General features: G+C 37.8%; 1 protein-coding gene across 1 annotated transcript in view; it reads left to right on the top strand.

Annotated features, from left to right (window-relative positions):
• LOC138175288 (cation channel sperm-associated auxiliary subunit beta-like) overlaps window positions 1-14,872 on the top strand; it is a 214,697-nt gene that overhangs the window by 24,311 nt on the left and 175,514 nt on the right. The gene's annotated exons all lie outside the window — the stretch shown is intronic.

Raw genomic sequence — 14,872 nt, 5'->3', positions numbered from 1 at the left:
GTTTTCATGATTTTCTTGCAACATTCATTTCTCTTCCCAATTCCTCCTCTGCTTCTCTTATTGATTTTCAAAATTCATGTTAAGCTCTTCCATGACCTGTGACCAATTAATATTTTTCTTGGGGGCTTTTAATGCAGGGGTTATGACTTTGTTGTCTTCTGTTTCTATGTTTTGATCCTCTTTGTGCCCCCAAAAGACTATATAGTCTGATGTCTCTTCCTCTGTTTTCTCATCTTGCCAGTCAATTACTTGACTTTTGAGCTCTTTTGCCACATTAGAACTCTGCTTCCAGAGTGGAGAGTGCTGTGTACCAAATTTCTGGGGTATTGTGCCCCTATTTTCAGAGCTTTTTCCAGGAACCTGCCTCAAAACTGTGAAGAGGACTGCCTCTCTACAGCCTCAACAAGCTCTGGCATACCCACACTCCTCACCCCAGGACTGCCACCTAAGACTGCTACCCAGATGTAAGTAGGGCAAAGGAAGAGAATCCTGCCTCAGTGCCAGCAAAGAGATTTCTTCATTTGCCTCCTGTTCAGCCACTTGGTTCCCCCATAATTGGTGAATGTGGAGCTCCAGAAGCAACCACCATGATAGCAGATGAATTCTCCACTGCCACCCACCACCTCAGCTGCCCTGGGGGCAGGGGCTGGACGACGCTCTTCTCTCACCCAATTCCAGCAGATTTCCCCCTCTGACCTTTTACTTTCTTTTTGGTGTTTATGTGTTGAGAAGTCTGGAAGCTGCCACAGCTGCCAGTGACTCGATCCCCTGATGTCTGCTATGGCCAGTCTGTGCTACTGGTCTATCCTGGCATGGCTCATGCAGGACTGTGCTCTTCTCCCAGCATGGTGCGGTAGACCTTTCCTGTCAGTTTGCCAGACTATCCTTCAGTGGGAGATTTCTTTCACTCTGTCCTTTTGTGGGTTCTGTAGCTCTAAGATTTCTTTGAGTCTTTTTTTTTTTTACAGGTATTTGATGTAATTGGGGACCAACTCATGTAAGTTCCTGCTTTTACTCTGTCATCTTGGCTCCACCCCCATGGCTCTTATTTCTATAAATTTTCCTCTTTTCTATATGTTTGAGAAATGAAATCTTTATTGAAGACACTTGTAAAAAATTTTTTTCACAGTAATGATTATCAACTATGTATTTCTTCCCATCCTATTTTCCTCATTTATCCTATTCTCACTCTTCTTTTACTCTGTCTGTTCTCAAAAGTGTTTGCTCCTGACTTGTTAATTAATTTTCATTTTCAATATTCACTTCCACAAGATTATGGGTTCCAAATTTTCTCCCCATTTCTCCCCACCCCAAGATGGTTTGCATTCTGATTACCTCTTCCCCCAATCTGCCCTCCTTTCAATACTCCCCCCTTTCATTTATCCCCTTCCCTTCTATTTTCCTGTAGGGCAACATAGAATTCTATATCCCATTACCTGTATATCTTATTTCCCAGTTACATATAAAAACAGTTTTTTAACATTAATTTTTATAACTTTTGAGTTCCAAATTCTCTACCTTCCTCATTCCCCACCCACCCTAATTTAGAAGGCAAACAATTCAGTATAGGTTATATGTGTGTAGTCATGCAAAACACTGCCATAATTAAGTCATGTTGTGAAAGACTAATTATCTTTCCCTACATCCTACCCCACCCCCAGTTATTCTATTCTCTCCTTTGACCCTGTCCCTCCTCAAAAATGTTTGCTTCTAATTACCCCCTACCCCAATCTGCCCTCCATTTTATCACTCTCATCTCTCTTATCCTCTTCCCCCCTAATTTCGTGTAGGGTGAGATAGATTCTCACCCCCAATTCAATGTGTATGTTATTCCTTCCTTAAGCCAAATCCTTTGAGTAATGTACACTCATTCCCTCTCATCTCCCTGCTCTACCCTTCCACTGTAAAACCTTTTTCTTGCCCCTTTTATGTGAGATAATTTGTCACTTTCTACCCTTCCCTTTCTCTTTCTCACAGTACTGTCCTTTCCCATCCTTGAATTTTGTTATTTAGATATCATCCCTTCATATTCAACTCACCATGTGCCCTCCCTCTCTCTCTGCATATATATATATATATACACATTCTCTACAACTCCCCTAATAATAAGAAAGGTCTCATGAGTGACACATATCATCTTTCCATATAAGAATGTAAACAGTTTAATTTTAATAAGGCCCTTATTATTTCTCTTTCCTGTTTATCTTTTAATGCTTCTCTTGACTCTCGTATTTGAAAGTCCAATTTTCTATTTAGCTCTGGTATTTTCATCAAGAAAGTCCTCTCTATTTCATTGAATTTCCATTTATTCCCCTGAAGAATTATAGTCAGCTTTTCTGGGTAGGTGGTTCTTGGTTTTAATCCTAGCTGCTTTGGCCTTGTGCATATCATATTCTAAGTCTTCTGATCCCATAATGTAGAAACTGCTAGACCCTGTGTTATCCTGACTGTGGTTCCACCATACTTGAATTGTTTCTTTTTGGCTGCTTGCAATATTTTCTCCCTGACCTGGGAACACTGCAAGTTGGCTACAATATTTCTAGAAGTTTTCATTTTAGGATCGCTTTCAGGAGGTGTTCTGTGGATTTTTTCAACTTCTATTTTACCCTCTGGCTCTGGAATATCAGGATGGTTTTCCGTAATAATTTTTTGAAAGATGATGTCTAGGCTCTTTTTAAAAAAATGGCTTTCATGTACTACAATAAATTTAAATTACATCTCTTAGATCTATTTTCCATGTCAGTTGTTTTTCTAATAAGATATTGGCTACTATTACCTTTCTATCACATTATCTATTATTATGTTGTCTTTTATTTTTTTCATTCTTTTGGTTCTGTTTTATAATTTCTTGATTTCTCATTAAATCATTAGCTTCCATTTACTCCATGCTAATTTTGTAAGGAATTATTTACTTCAGTGAGCTTTTGGAACTCCTTTTCCATTTGGATGAGTCTGCTTTTTAAGGTATTCTTCTCCCCATTGAATTTTTGGACCTCTTTTGCCATTTTGTCTTGTCTATTTTTTAAGTGGTATTTTCTTCAGTATTTTTTTTGTGTGTGTGTGTCTCATTTAGCAAATTCTAGACCCTTTCCCCCCATGATTTTTCATGGATTTCTTGCATTGCTCTCATTTCTCTTCCCCTTTTCCCTCTTGTTTTACTTGATGTTCAAAATCCTTTTTGAGCTCTTGCATGGACTGAAACCAATTCATATTTTTCTCAGAGGCTTTGGATGTAGGAGCTTTTACTTTGTTGTCTTTTTCTGGTTGTATGTTTTAATCTTCTTTGTCACAAAAGTAAGATTCTATAGACTGAGATATTTCCCACATTGTTTACTCATTTCACTAGCCAATTGCTCGACTTTCTAACTCTTTGCTAAGGTAGGACTCTACTACCAGTGTGGAGGGATGCTTTCTCAAACATCAGGGTTTTTAAAAAAAAATTCTTTTATTTAATTAAATTCTGTGTTTATTTTTAGTTTATATCATTCATTTCCACAAGATTTGGAGTTACACATTTTCTCCCCATCTTTCCCCCACCCACCACCCCAAAACAGCAATTCCACTGAATATCTCCTCCCCCAATCTGCTCTCTTGTATATCCTCCACCATCCTCCCTCCCACTTTCCAGTAGGGCATGGTGGATCTTCTCTATGCCCCAATGCCTGTATATCTTATTTCCCAGTTGCATGAAAAATTAATAATATATATATATATATGTACATATGTATATATATATATATATATATATATATTAAACATTTGATTTTAAAACTTTGAATTCCAAATTCCTTGCCTTCCTAGCTCCTGACCCAATCTTACTGGGAAGATAAGCAGTTCAGTATAGGTTGTACATGTGTAGCTATGCAAAACCTTTCCATAGTGAATATATTGTGAAAGACTGACTATATTTCCCTCCATCCTATCCCACCCCCACTTGTTCTATTCTCTACTTTGATCATTTCCCTTTTCAAAAGTGTGTGCATCCAACTTCCCTCCCCTCACCCCCCAAACCTGCCTTCCCTTCCATAATCCCTGGTCTTATCCCCTTGCCCCCTACTCTCCCGTAGGGTTAATACCCTATTTAGTGTGTATGTCATTCCCTCCCTAAGCCAAATTCATTGAGAATATGGTTGACTCATTCCCTTTTGCCTTCCTGTTCTTCCCCTCCATTGTAACAGTTTTCCCTTGCCTTTTCTATATGAGATAATTTACCCCATTCTGTCTCTCCCCATATCCTCTCATTATATTCCTCTCTTACCTCTCAAATTCACCTTTTAAGTATCATCCCTTCCTATTCAACTGGTTCTGTGCCCTCTGTCTATGTGTACCTGTACACATATATACACACACTCACATATTTTTCATATGCCTATATACCGTCCTATATAGACATATATGTATATATGTGTATATCTATATCTATCTTTATCTATATAAGCATTTCTATTCCCTTCAGCTACTCTCATACTGAGAAAAGTTTCATGAGTTACAATTATCATTTTTCCATGTAGGAATGTAAGTAGTCTAAATTTCATAAGTTCCTTATGCTTTCTTTTCCCTGTTTTCCTTCTCATGCTTATTGTATCTGAATGTCAAATTTTCTATTCCACTCTGATTTTTTCATCAAGAATGCTTGACAGTCCTCTATTGTATTGATTATTTTTTTCCCCTGAAACACGATACTCAGTTTTGCTGGGTAGGTGATTCTTGGTTTTAATCCCAGCTCCTTTGATCTCTGGAATATCATATTCCAAGGCCTTCAATCCCTCAGTGTAGAAGCTGCCAGATCCTGTGTTATCCTGATTGTGTTTCCACAATATTCAAATTTTTTCTTCCTGGCTGCTTGTAATATTTTCTCCTTGATCTGGGAATTCTATAACCTGGCTATAATAGCCCTAGGAGTTTTCTTTTTGGGATCTTTTTCAGGAGATGATCGGTGGATTCTTTCAACCTCTATTTTCCCTTTGCTTCTAAAACATTAGGGCAATTTTCCTTGAGAATATCTTGGATGATGATTTCTAGGTTCTTTCTTTGATCATGTCTTTCAGCTAGTCCAATAATTTTTAAATTATCTCTCCTGGATGTATTTTCCAGGTCAGTGGTTTTTCTAATGAGATATTTCACATTGCCTTCTATTCTTTCATTTATTTGGATCTGTTTAATAGTATCTTGATTTCTCATAAAGTCACTAACTTCCATTTGCTCCAGTACAGTTTTGAAGGAATGACTCTCTTCAGTGAAATTTTGAGATTCTTTTTCAATCAGGTAATTTTAACTCTTTAAGGTGTTCTTCTCCTCATTGGCTTTTTGAGCCTCTTTTGCCATTTGATTTAGTTTATTTTTAAGGTGTTATTTCCTTCTGTCAGGTTGTTGACTCTCTTTTCATGAGTTTCTTGCATCGTTCTCATTTCTCTTCCCACTTTTTCCTCCACTTCTCTTATTTGTTTTTTTAAATTCCTTTTTAAGGTCCTCTATGGCCTGTAACCAGTTCATATTTTTCTCGGAAGCTTTTGGTGCAGGAGTTCTGACTTCATTGTGTTTATTCTGATCCATGCCTTGATCCTTTTTGTCCCCATAAAAGGAATATGAAGTTGGACCACTGTGCTTGCTTTGATTTCTTTGCTTGATCATGTTGCTACTCAACCATTTGACTTGAGCTTTTTGCCACAGTAGAACTCTGCTTTCAGAGAGGAGAGCTTTGTTCCAAATTTATGGGGTTTTCTCAGCTGCCAGAGCTATTAGTTGAGTGCCCTCTCAGAAGCCTCCACTGGCTCTGGCACAGTGGTCATGCATCCCAGGACCTCCACCCAGGAAAGGGATTCTAGATCCAAGCAGGTTAAAGCAAGGGAGATTATCTTTCAGACTGGTTGCTTGGTCGCCCTACAATCTGCAGGACATGAGCTCTGAAGCAGCCATTCGACTTAACATCCACCCCACCTCAACAGTTTTCTCTCCAGGGGGCAGAGGCTGGACCATTCTCCCAGATTCTTTGTTCCCAAAGTCCACTGATCTCTCACTTTGTCTTTGTCATTCATGGGTTTATAATTCTGGGAACTGACACAGCTACTGGTGATCCATTCTCCTGTAGTCCCTGTAGCTGGAGCTGGTTTGACTGCTCTAGGGCTAAAACCTCAGGCTCATGTGGGGCAGGGCTTAGCTCCCAGAGTGCTGTTCTGGATCCTTCCTGCTGGCCTTCCAGCTGTCTTCAGTGAGAGGTTAATTTCTCTCTGTCACTTTGTGGGTTCTGTAGCTCTAAAATTTGTTTAGAGTCATTTTTTACATGTATTGGAGGAGGTGGAAGTGGGAGCTGCCTGGAAGTCCTGTTTCTATTCTGCCATCTTGCCTCCACCCCCCCAGGCATCAGGGGTTTTGGGCATTTGTTTTCAGAGATTCTTCTAGTGACCTTTAAAATATCAGTTCTTCCAAGGTGGTATGTTTAAAGGAGAGGTGTTTACTCTTCTCCTGGCCTGTGCTCTTGTCTCATAATGACCACAAGCACTCTTCTGCCTTGGAACTGTGAGCAGGATTCTCTCTTCACTGCCACCACAAGCTCTGCCTTGCCAATAATCCTTGCCCCAGTACTGCCACCCAGGACTTTGACCCAGATCCCAGCATGGGCAAATCAAGAGAATCCTGCCTCAGCACCAACAAAGAGATCCCTATAATCCCCTCTGATCAACTACTCCATTGCCTCCTCCCCCATTTGTGGACTGAGAGCTCTGGAAGACACCGTCCATTCCCTGTCCCTTACCAGCGTCTAGGGCCAGACCCTGCTCCTCTCTCACCCAGGTTTGAGAGACCTTTCCCACTGACCATCTAGGTTGCCTTTGACTTTGTTGGTTTAGAAGTCTGGAAAGCACCACAGCTGCAAATGATTCAGTCCCCTGAGGCCTGCTCCAGGTTTGCTGCGGATGGTCTGTGCTTGCACATTTTGCACTAGATTGTAGTCCTCTCCCAGCCCAGTGTAATAAATCTTTCCTGTCCACCTTCCAGGTTGTCTTGGGCTAGAAATTTGTTTCATTCTCTCATTTTTTGGATTCTGCTGCTCTAGAATTCATTTAGAGTAATTTTTTATGGGTATTTGGAGGGATGTGGGGGAGAGCTTAAGCAAGTCCCTGCTTTTATTCCACCATCTTGGCTCTGCTTCTGACTTTTGCCACCTCAAAACTGTCCTTTCTATCAGCTCTGCCCTCCTTGTCCATTTTCTTATTCCCTTCCATTCCTACTTTCCTGTATGGTAAGATATAGTTCAACATCCAACTGAGTATGTTTATTATTCCATCTTTGAACCAGTTATAATGAGAGTAAAGTTAATGTGCTCCCTTCTTACTTCCCCTACTTTCCCCTACATGGCAAAATCTCTTTCAGGACTCTTTTTTTTCTGATAATTTCTCCCAGTTTGCCCCTTCCTTTCCCCTTCTTCCAGTGCATTCTTCTTTCTTGTCCCTTAGTTTAATTTTATTTTTTTAAATATAATTATACCATCACATTCACCTCTGCCTTCTGTCTATGTGTACTCCTTCTAACTGCCCCCAAAATGAGGAAGTTTTTAGGAGTTATTACTTTCCCATGTAAGAATTTAAGCAGTTTAACCTTATTGAATACCTTATGATTTGTCTTTATTATTCATCTTTTTGTGCTTCTTTTGCATCTTGTATTTGAAGGTCAAATTTTCTATCTTTTTCTATTAAGCTCTAGTCTTTTCATCAGGATGCTTCAAAGTCCTCTATTTCATTGTAAATCCATTTTTTACCCTTCAATTATTACATTTAGTTTTGCTGGATAGGTGATTATTACTTGTAATACCAGTTCTTTTGTCCTCTAGAATATCTTCCAAGCCCTGTAATCCTTTAATGTAGAACCTGCAACATCTTGTATTATCCTGACTGTGGCTCCATGATATTTGAATTGTTTCTTTTTCGCTACTTACAATATTTTCTCCTTGACCTGAGAACTCTGCAATTTGGCTATAATAGTCCTGGGAGTTTTCATTTTGGGATCTCTTTCAGGAGGTCATCCATGGATTCTTTCCATTTCTGTTTTATCCTCTTTCTAGAAATCAGGGCAGATAATTTCTTAAAATATTGGTGTCTAGCCTCTTTTAATCATGACTTCCACATAGTCCAATAATTTTTAAATTATGTCTCCTGGATCTATTTTGTAGGTCACTTCTTTTTCCAATGACATATTTCACATTTTCTATTTTTTTCATACTTTTGATTTTGTTTGATCATTTCTTGATATCTCATAAAGTCACTAGCTTCCACTTGCACAATTCTCACTTTTAAGGAATTGTTTTCTTCAGTGAGCTTTTTTGTCTCCTTTTCCATTTGCCAATTCCACTTTTTAAGAAGGTCTTCTCTTCAGTGAATTTTTGTCTATTTCTTTCCATTTGGCTAATTTTGCTTTTCAAGGAATTTTTCTATTTATTATATTTTTGTGCCTCTTTTACCATTTGGCTTAGTCTGTTTTTTTATAAGGTATTATTTTCTGAAGGATTTTTTTTTGTGCCTCCTTTGCCAAGTTGTTGGCTCATTTTTTCAAAAATTTTTTGTATCCCTCTCATTTCTCTTCCAAATCTTTTTTTTTCTACTTTTCTTATTTGATTTCTAAAATCTTTTCTAAAGTCCCTCCAAAATCCTCAAAAGGATTTTATGGCCTGAGATCAATTCATATTTTTTGGAGGCTTTGGATATAGGAATTTTCATTTTGTTGTCTTCTTCTGAGTGTGTGTTTTGATCTTCTTGTTGCCATAGTATCTTTATATCATTAGAATTTTTTTCTGTTATTCAGTCATTTTCCAGATTATTTCTTGACTTTTAACTCTATGCTTGTGATAGTAATGGCAATTACAGATTCCCCTGTATTGGCTTGGTTTTCAAACTGATTGTGTTAAAACCCAGAGCTTTTTAATCCCACCTGTGGGATGGACTTGTTGATGTGAAAAGAAAGTCCTGAACTGGGAGGAGCTGGTGACGTAGATTTGGAGAGACAAGAGAGAGGCAGAAGAACTTTTTGGAAGCAGCACCTCGTGGAGGCAGAGAGAGACTGAGAGGATTGTTGAGTGCCACTTTGAATTGCCCTAGTGTACTGTAACACCAAGGAAAGGCAACTTCCCAAGGTTCAAGAAGAGGGGTGCTGCTTCTCTAGTGGAGGGGGCACTTTCTCAAACTTCAGGTTTTTTGTGCAGCTGTTTTCAGAGGTAATTCTGGGAACCTGTAAGTTTTTGGCTGTTCCAAGGTGGTATGATCTAGGGAGAGGTGTGTTATTACCCTCCTGTGTTGTACACTGGCTTGTGAGTGACCAAAAGCACTCTTTTTAACCTTGGAACTGTGACCAGGGTCCCTGCTCTCCTGTGGCCACAAGTTCTGCTCTGCTAGTGCTCCTCTTTACACTGGGAATAAGACCCAGGACTGTGACCCAGATTCAAGTATAGGCCACACAACAAAGTCCTGGCCCTAGTGCCTTCAAAGGGATACCTATAAATCTCACCATGACAAGTTGTCTAATCCCTTTACCATCTGTAGGCTGATAGTTCTGGAAACCACTACTGCTGCCACCCATTCAGTCACCTTGCAGTCTGCTCCTAGTTTGCTGACACAGCCTGTGTTGTACCCTGGTGCAACAGAGTTTTTCTGCTGACCATCTAAGTTGCCTCGGGCTAGAAAATTCTGGGTTCCATTGTTCAAAAATGTTTTGTTTCCAACTTTACTTCCCACTATTTGGCCTTTCATATCAGCTCTCCCTTCTCTCATACTCTTCCCCTCCTACTTTCCTGTATAAATAAGACAGATTTCTACATCCAATGAAGTGTATATACTATTCCCTCTATGAGCCAGTTCTGATGAGGGTAAGGTTCATGTGCTCTTCTTCCATTTCTCCCATCTTCCCCACCACTGTAAAATCTCTTTCATGCCTCATTTATGTCAGCTAATTTATCTCATTGTACCTGTTTCTCTTGAGTCTTGTATTTGACAGTCAAATTTTCTATTTAGCTCTGGTCTTTTAATCAGGAATTCTTGAAAATTATCTATTTCATTGAATGTCCATGTTTTGGTCCAGATGAATTATACTTAGTTTTGCTGGGCAGGTTATACATGGATATAATCCTAACTCTTTTGCCATCCAGAATATCATATTCCAAACCTTCTAATCCTTGAATGTCAAAAATGCTTAATCTTGTGTTATCCTGACTGTAGTTTAAAGACACAGCTCTTAAGAGCTACAAGTGTCATCTCCCTGTGTAGGGACAGAAGCAGTTTAACCTTATTGAATAAGTTAAGATATTTTTTTTCCTCTTTGCCTTTTCATGCTTCTCTTGATTCTTATATTTGAAAATACAATTTTCTGTTTAGCTCTGGTCTTTTCATCCAGAACGTTTGAAAGTCTCCCATTTCATCGAATATCTATTTTTCCCCCTGAATGTTATATTCAGTTTTGTTGGTAGTTAATTCTTGTTGGTAATCACAGCTCCTTTGTCTTCTGGAATATCATATTCTAAGCCCTCTAATCCTTTATTGTAGAAGCTGCTACATCCTGTGTAATACTGATTGTTATACCTTAATATTCGAAATGTTTCTTTCTAACTGCTTGTAGTATTTTCTCCTTGACTTGAGAGTTCTGGAATTTGTCAATAATAATCCTGGGAGTTTTTATTTTGGAATCTCTTTCAGGAGGTGATTAGTGGATTTTTTCAATTTCTATTTTACTCACTGGTTCTATGATATTAGGCAGTTTTCCTTCATAATTTCTTGAAAGATAACATCTAGGCTGTTTTTTTTTTATCATCACTTTCAGGTAGTACAATAATTCTTAAATTATGTCTCCTGGATTTATTTTCCAGGTCAGTTGTTTTCCAATGTAGTATTTTACATTTTCTTCTATTTTTTCATTATTTTGATTTTGTTTGGTTGGTTCTTGATGTCACCTAGAGTCAGCTTCCATTTGCCCAATTCTAATTTTTACATAATTATTTTTTTCAGTTACTTTTTGTACCTCTTTTTCCACTTGGCCAATTGTACTCTTTAATGAGTCATTTCCTTCAGTGGATTTTTGTACTTCCTTTTCTATTTGGCCAATTCTACTAATTAATTATTATTATTTATTAATTCTACTTTAATTTACACCATCTCAGCTTAACTTTCCTTAACTTTTTTTTAGCATTGAAAGAATATATTCTCATCATGCAAACAATATATGAAATTAATGACAGGATGCACAGAGAAAATATGTTTCCCAGAAGAACATGACAAAACAAAAAACTTTAAGAGAACTGCCTAGAATATCTGAACATAGAAAATGAAATTCCAATTGAAAGGATTCACAGATTACCTCCAGAAAACAAACAAAAAAATAAGACAGTAAACTCCAAGACAAATAATGGTTAAATTTAACAATTCAATTCAGAAATAATAAATTCTGAAAGCCTGGTAAATTGAAAAAAAAATCAAATTGATTCTATTGTCTAGTTGATTTGATTTTGTATCCCTACTGACATTTTGTATGCCTTACCTCTTATTTTGTACAACTAAGTCGCATTTCATTTGTCTGTGAGTTAGTTCTGGAAGTTCAGATTTTCTACAAATAGCCCATGGTATTTGAATTGTTTAGAAGTTCAGTTTTCCTGCTAATCACTGTTCTGTTCTTGTGTCAAGAAAATCTGTTCTCTTTGAACAACACAGGTGGATGCTAGTGAGTCTGATCTGTTATTTCTGCCATGCTGGCTGTCCTTCAAGAAAATCGGATCTGTTATTGCTATGATTTTAAGTAGCCATGCAGGTGGATAGCAATAATGAGCTTTCCATAATGACCAGATAGAAGCAGTGGTTGTTGCTAGCCCTACGGTCCAAATTTCCGGTCAATTATATTGTCCCCCACATCTGACACTTCTGACTTTGTAATCATCCTGGTTTTCCCCACCTGTGATGCTGCCTTCTAGTTTTGGGATGCTGCTCCTTTTATTTCTAAAATAATCTGTCAGACCTCATTCAGGGTCTTTTGGCTTGCTGAGGATCTCAAGTTGCCTTTTATTGGTAATGCTAGCCTGTTACAGGTTCCTAGTAGACTCTGGTCATATTAACATGGTTCTCTGTTCACCTAATGGCACATGGCACATTGGCACATTTACCTAATGGCACCTATGTAGGGTTCAGGCCTTTAGACTTGGTAGCATATGCTTGGAACTTTATTGCCTCATTTTACTTTAGTTTCATTCTCAACACCCCTCAGGAGATAGATCTTCAGAACAAAGGAAAAGACATTCAAATAATGCAAGACTATTCCACATTCACTAGAAAAAGGAGGAGAGAGAAAGGAATATGTTCTGAAGAGCACTGGAGGGTGCCCTACCCTGCAAATCTGAGCTTAAACATATGGAAGAGATCAATATGAGCACAGGTCAGACATAAGAAGTCCACATAAACATGTGCAGAGAAGATATCTCTAAATTTATGCCTCTCATGTTTCTTTTGAACTACTGCAATTTTACTTCATTCATGGAACACATTGCCTTCTTTGATGTGAATTTGCCATGCTAAGCAAGCCTTTGCCAGTGTCTCCCATGTCACACAATTGATTCCAAGAGATCTTGAGACTGATCTTGTATTGCTTTTTCTGTCTTCCAGTGAATAAAAGTGCCTTGTGCGAATTCTCCACAAAATAGTCTTTTAGGCAAATGTACATTTGGCATTTGAACAATATGGCCAGCCTATCAGAGTTGTGCTCTCTGGAGAAGAGTCTGAATGCTTGTCATTTCTACTTGAGAAAGGACTTTAGTGTCTGGTATATTATCTTGCCAGATGATCTTCAGAATCTTCAAGGAATGTAAAAACATAGATTTCTACTGCTGAACAATTTTTTTTTTACTTTTTCTTTTGGAGGGGGGAAGGCAAGACAATTGGGGTTAAGTGACGTGCCCAAGGTCACATGGCTACTAAGTGTTAAGTGTCTGAGGCCAGAGTTGAACTCAGATCCTTCTAATGCCAGGGCCAGTGCTCTATTCACTGCACCACCTGGCCGCCCCTAAACAATTTTTTCAGAAGTTAGGAAATGAGCATGAGTTCATTATTTTGATGATCTTCAAACAAATCCAGTTAAATTTAGGTGTTTGTTTTTTGTAAGATTACCAGAGTTGGAGCTCTCTATGAATGCTAATCGTCTCCTTAGCTCAGTCATTGAATTTCCTGGGACATTCAGATACTAGGCATCTTGCTCAGGGTGACACAGATAGTATGGGCCATTGGGCTGGACTTGAAAGCACGTCTTCTTGACTCTGAAACCAGGCACACTGCACTCATTTATTTAGTACCATTATAAAATTACATACTATGATAACATATGAAAAGAATTCCCTTGCATATAATACTTCATATTTACAAAGCACTTTACTCAAATGTATGAGATGCATAGGCAGGGTAAATATTGTCATACTCATTTCATAGATGAGAATACTGAGATTCAGAGAGGTTAAGTGACTTATCCAGTGTAATAGTTATCGTAAGTGATAGAAATCAGACTCAAAAGCATCCTTCCAAGTATAGTCCAAATTACTTTTAGTTGTAACATAGCAATCACCTAATAATAGAGGATGACATCACATGCTCACCACCCCACCATCCACTTCTCACAGCATAATTATCAAATGACTAGTGTCCAGGAATTCACTGAAAATTAGTTTTTTTTTCCCCTTTAACCAAGGGGTCCACACCATCCAAGAAAGTATTTTTGCTCATTTTTAAAAATAAGTTCAATGTCCTCCATTAGTGACCTTTAATAATTTCATTTGGAGATCAAAAGGTCATTCATCATTTATTTACTCAGTCAACAGACAGTTGTGGTAAACTAGGGGAAGCATTGTGATGGTTACAAAGATAAACTAAAAAGATATATAACCACAACTAGAAATACATACACACACATATATGTGATGTATGTATTATATATGGAGACTCAACATGTTATCTTCTCTGTGTATATTTTGTCTCTAAAATTATACATGTATATATATGCACACATGTAATATATATATTTATATAAGTAAGTATATTATATATTATAGGAATATATAATGTATGGTCATATATATTGTATAATTTATATATAAAATTATATAATTTGATCTAAACAAGTCTGTTATATAGGAGGCTAGGATAATATTTTCTCCATTATACAAATGAAGAAACTAATGCTGCAAGATGTTTAAGTGATATGCCTACAATTATACAATTAGTAAGTGGTGGAGCCATGACGTGAATCCAGATCTTCTAACTTTAAATACAGTCCTTTCTCAAATATACCTTAGCTCCCATACAAGAGGCTATAATGCTATGTGTCCTACAAAGGGCTATTAGTACCCAAGATAGGGAACAATTACTTTTGTTGTATGGAATCAAAGAGGCATAGGACAGAAGGACATGTACTTGGCTTGGCTATGACACTAATTAGCTTGTGAGACCATGGGCAAGCTACCCAACCTTTCTCAGATTCTTTTTTTCCTCATGTGTAAAATAAATATAATAATCACACTCCCTATCTAAAAGGGCTGTTGTGAAGAACATCAAGAAGTAATAGAAATGCAAGTAATTATTATTCATGGTTGAGCTAAAAAATGTTACTTTACCATGTAACCTTGGGCAAGTTACTTAACCCCAATTGCCCTTCAAAAGGCCAAAAAATAATGTTACTTTACACACTGTTCTCAAGGAGTTTTTAATTGAATCTTGAAGTGATACTAATGTCAAACTGGTCCTGGGGCCAATAAAGGTGCATTTGAGGAGTGTGATGGGGTGCCCACACTTTAAAGAAATAAGGAACAAAATATATTTTTTTAGCCAATTTGTTAGTCATGGAATAGCAGCAGATGTTAGTTGCCTCA

Source organism: Petaurus breviceps, unplaced genomic scaffold (genome assembly GCF_028583685.1).
Source record: "Petaurus breviceps papuanus isolate PSGF00001 unplaced genomic scaffold, PetGlider_PUasm1.0 77, whole genome shotgun sequence".
NCBI classification, from domain to species: domain Eukaryota; kingdom Metazoa; phylum Chordata; class Mammalia; order Diprotodontia; family Petauridae; genus Petaurus; species Petaurus breviceps.
Note: the sequence above shows the minus strand (reverse complement) of the source record. Positions and strands in the feature narration are given on the sequence as shown.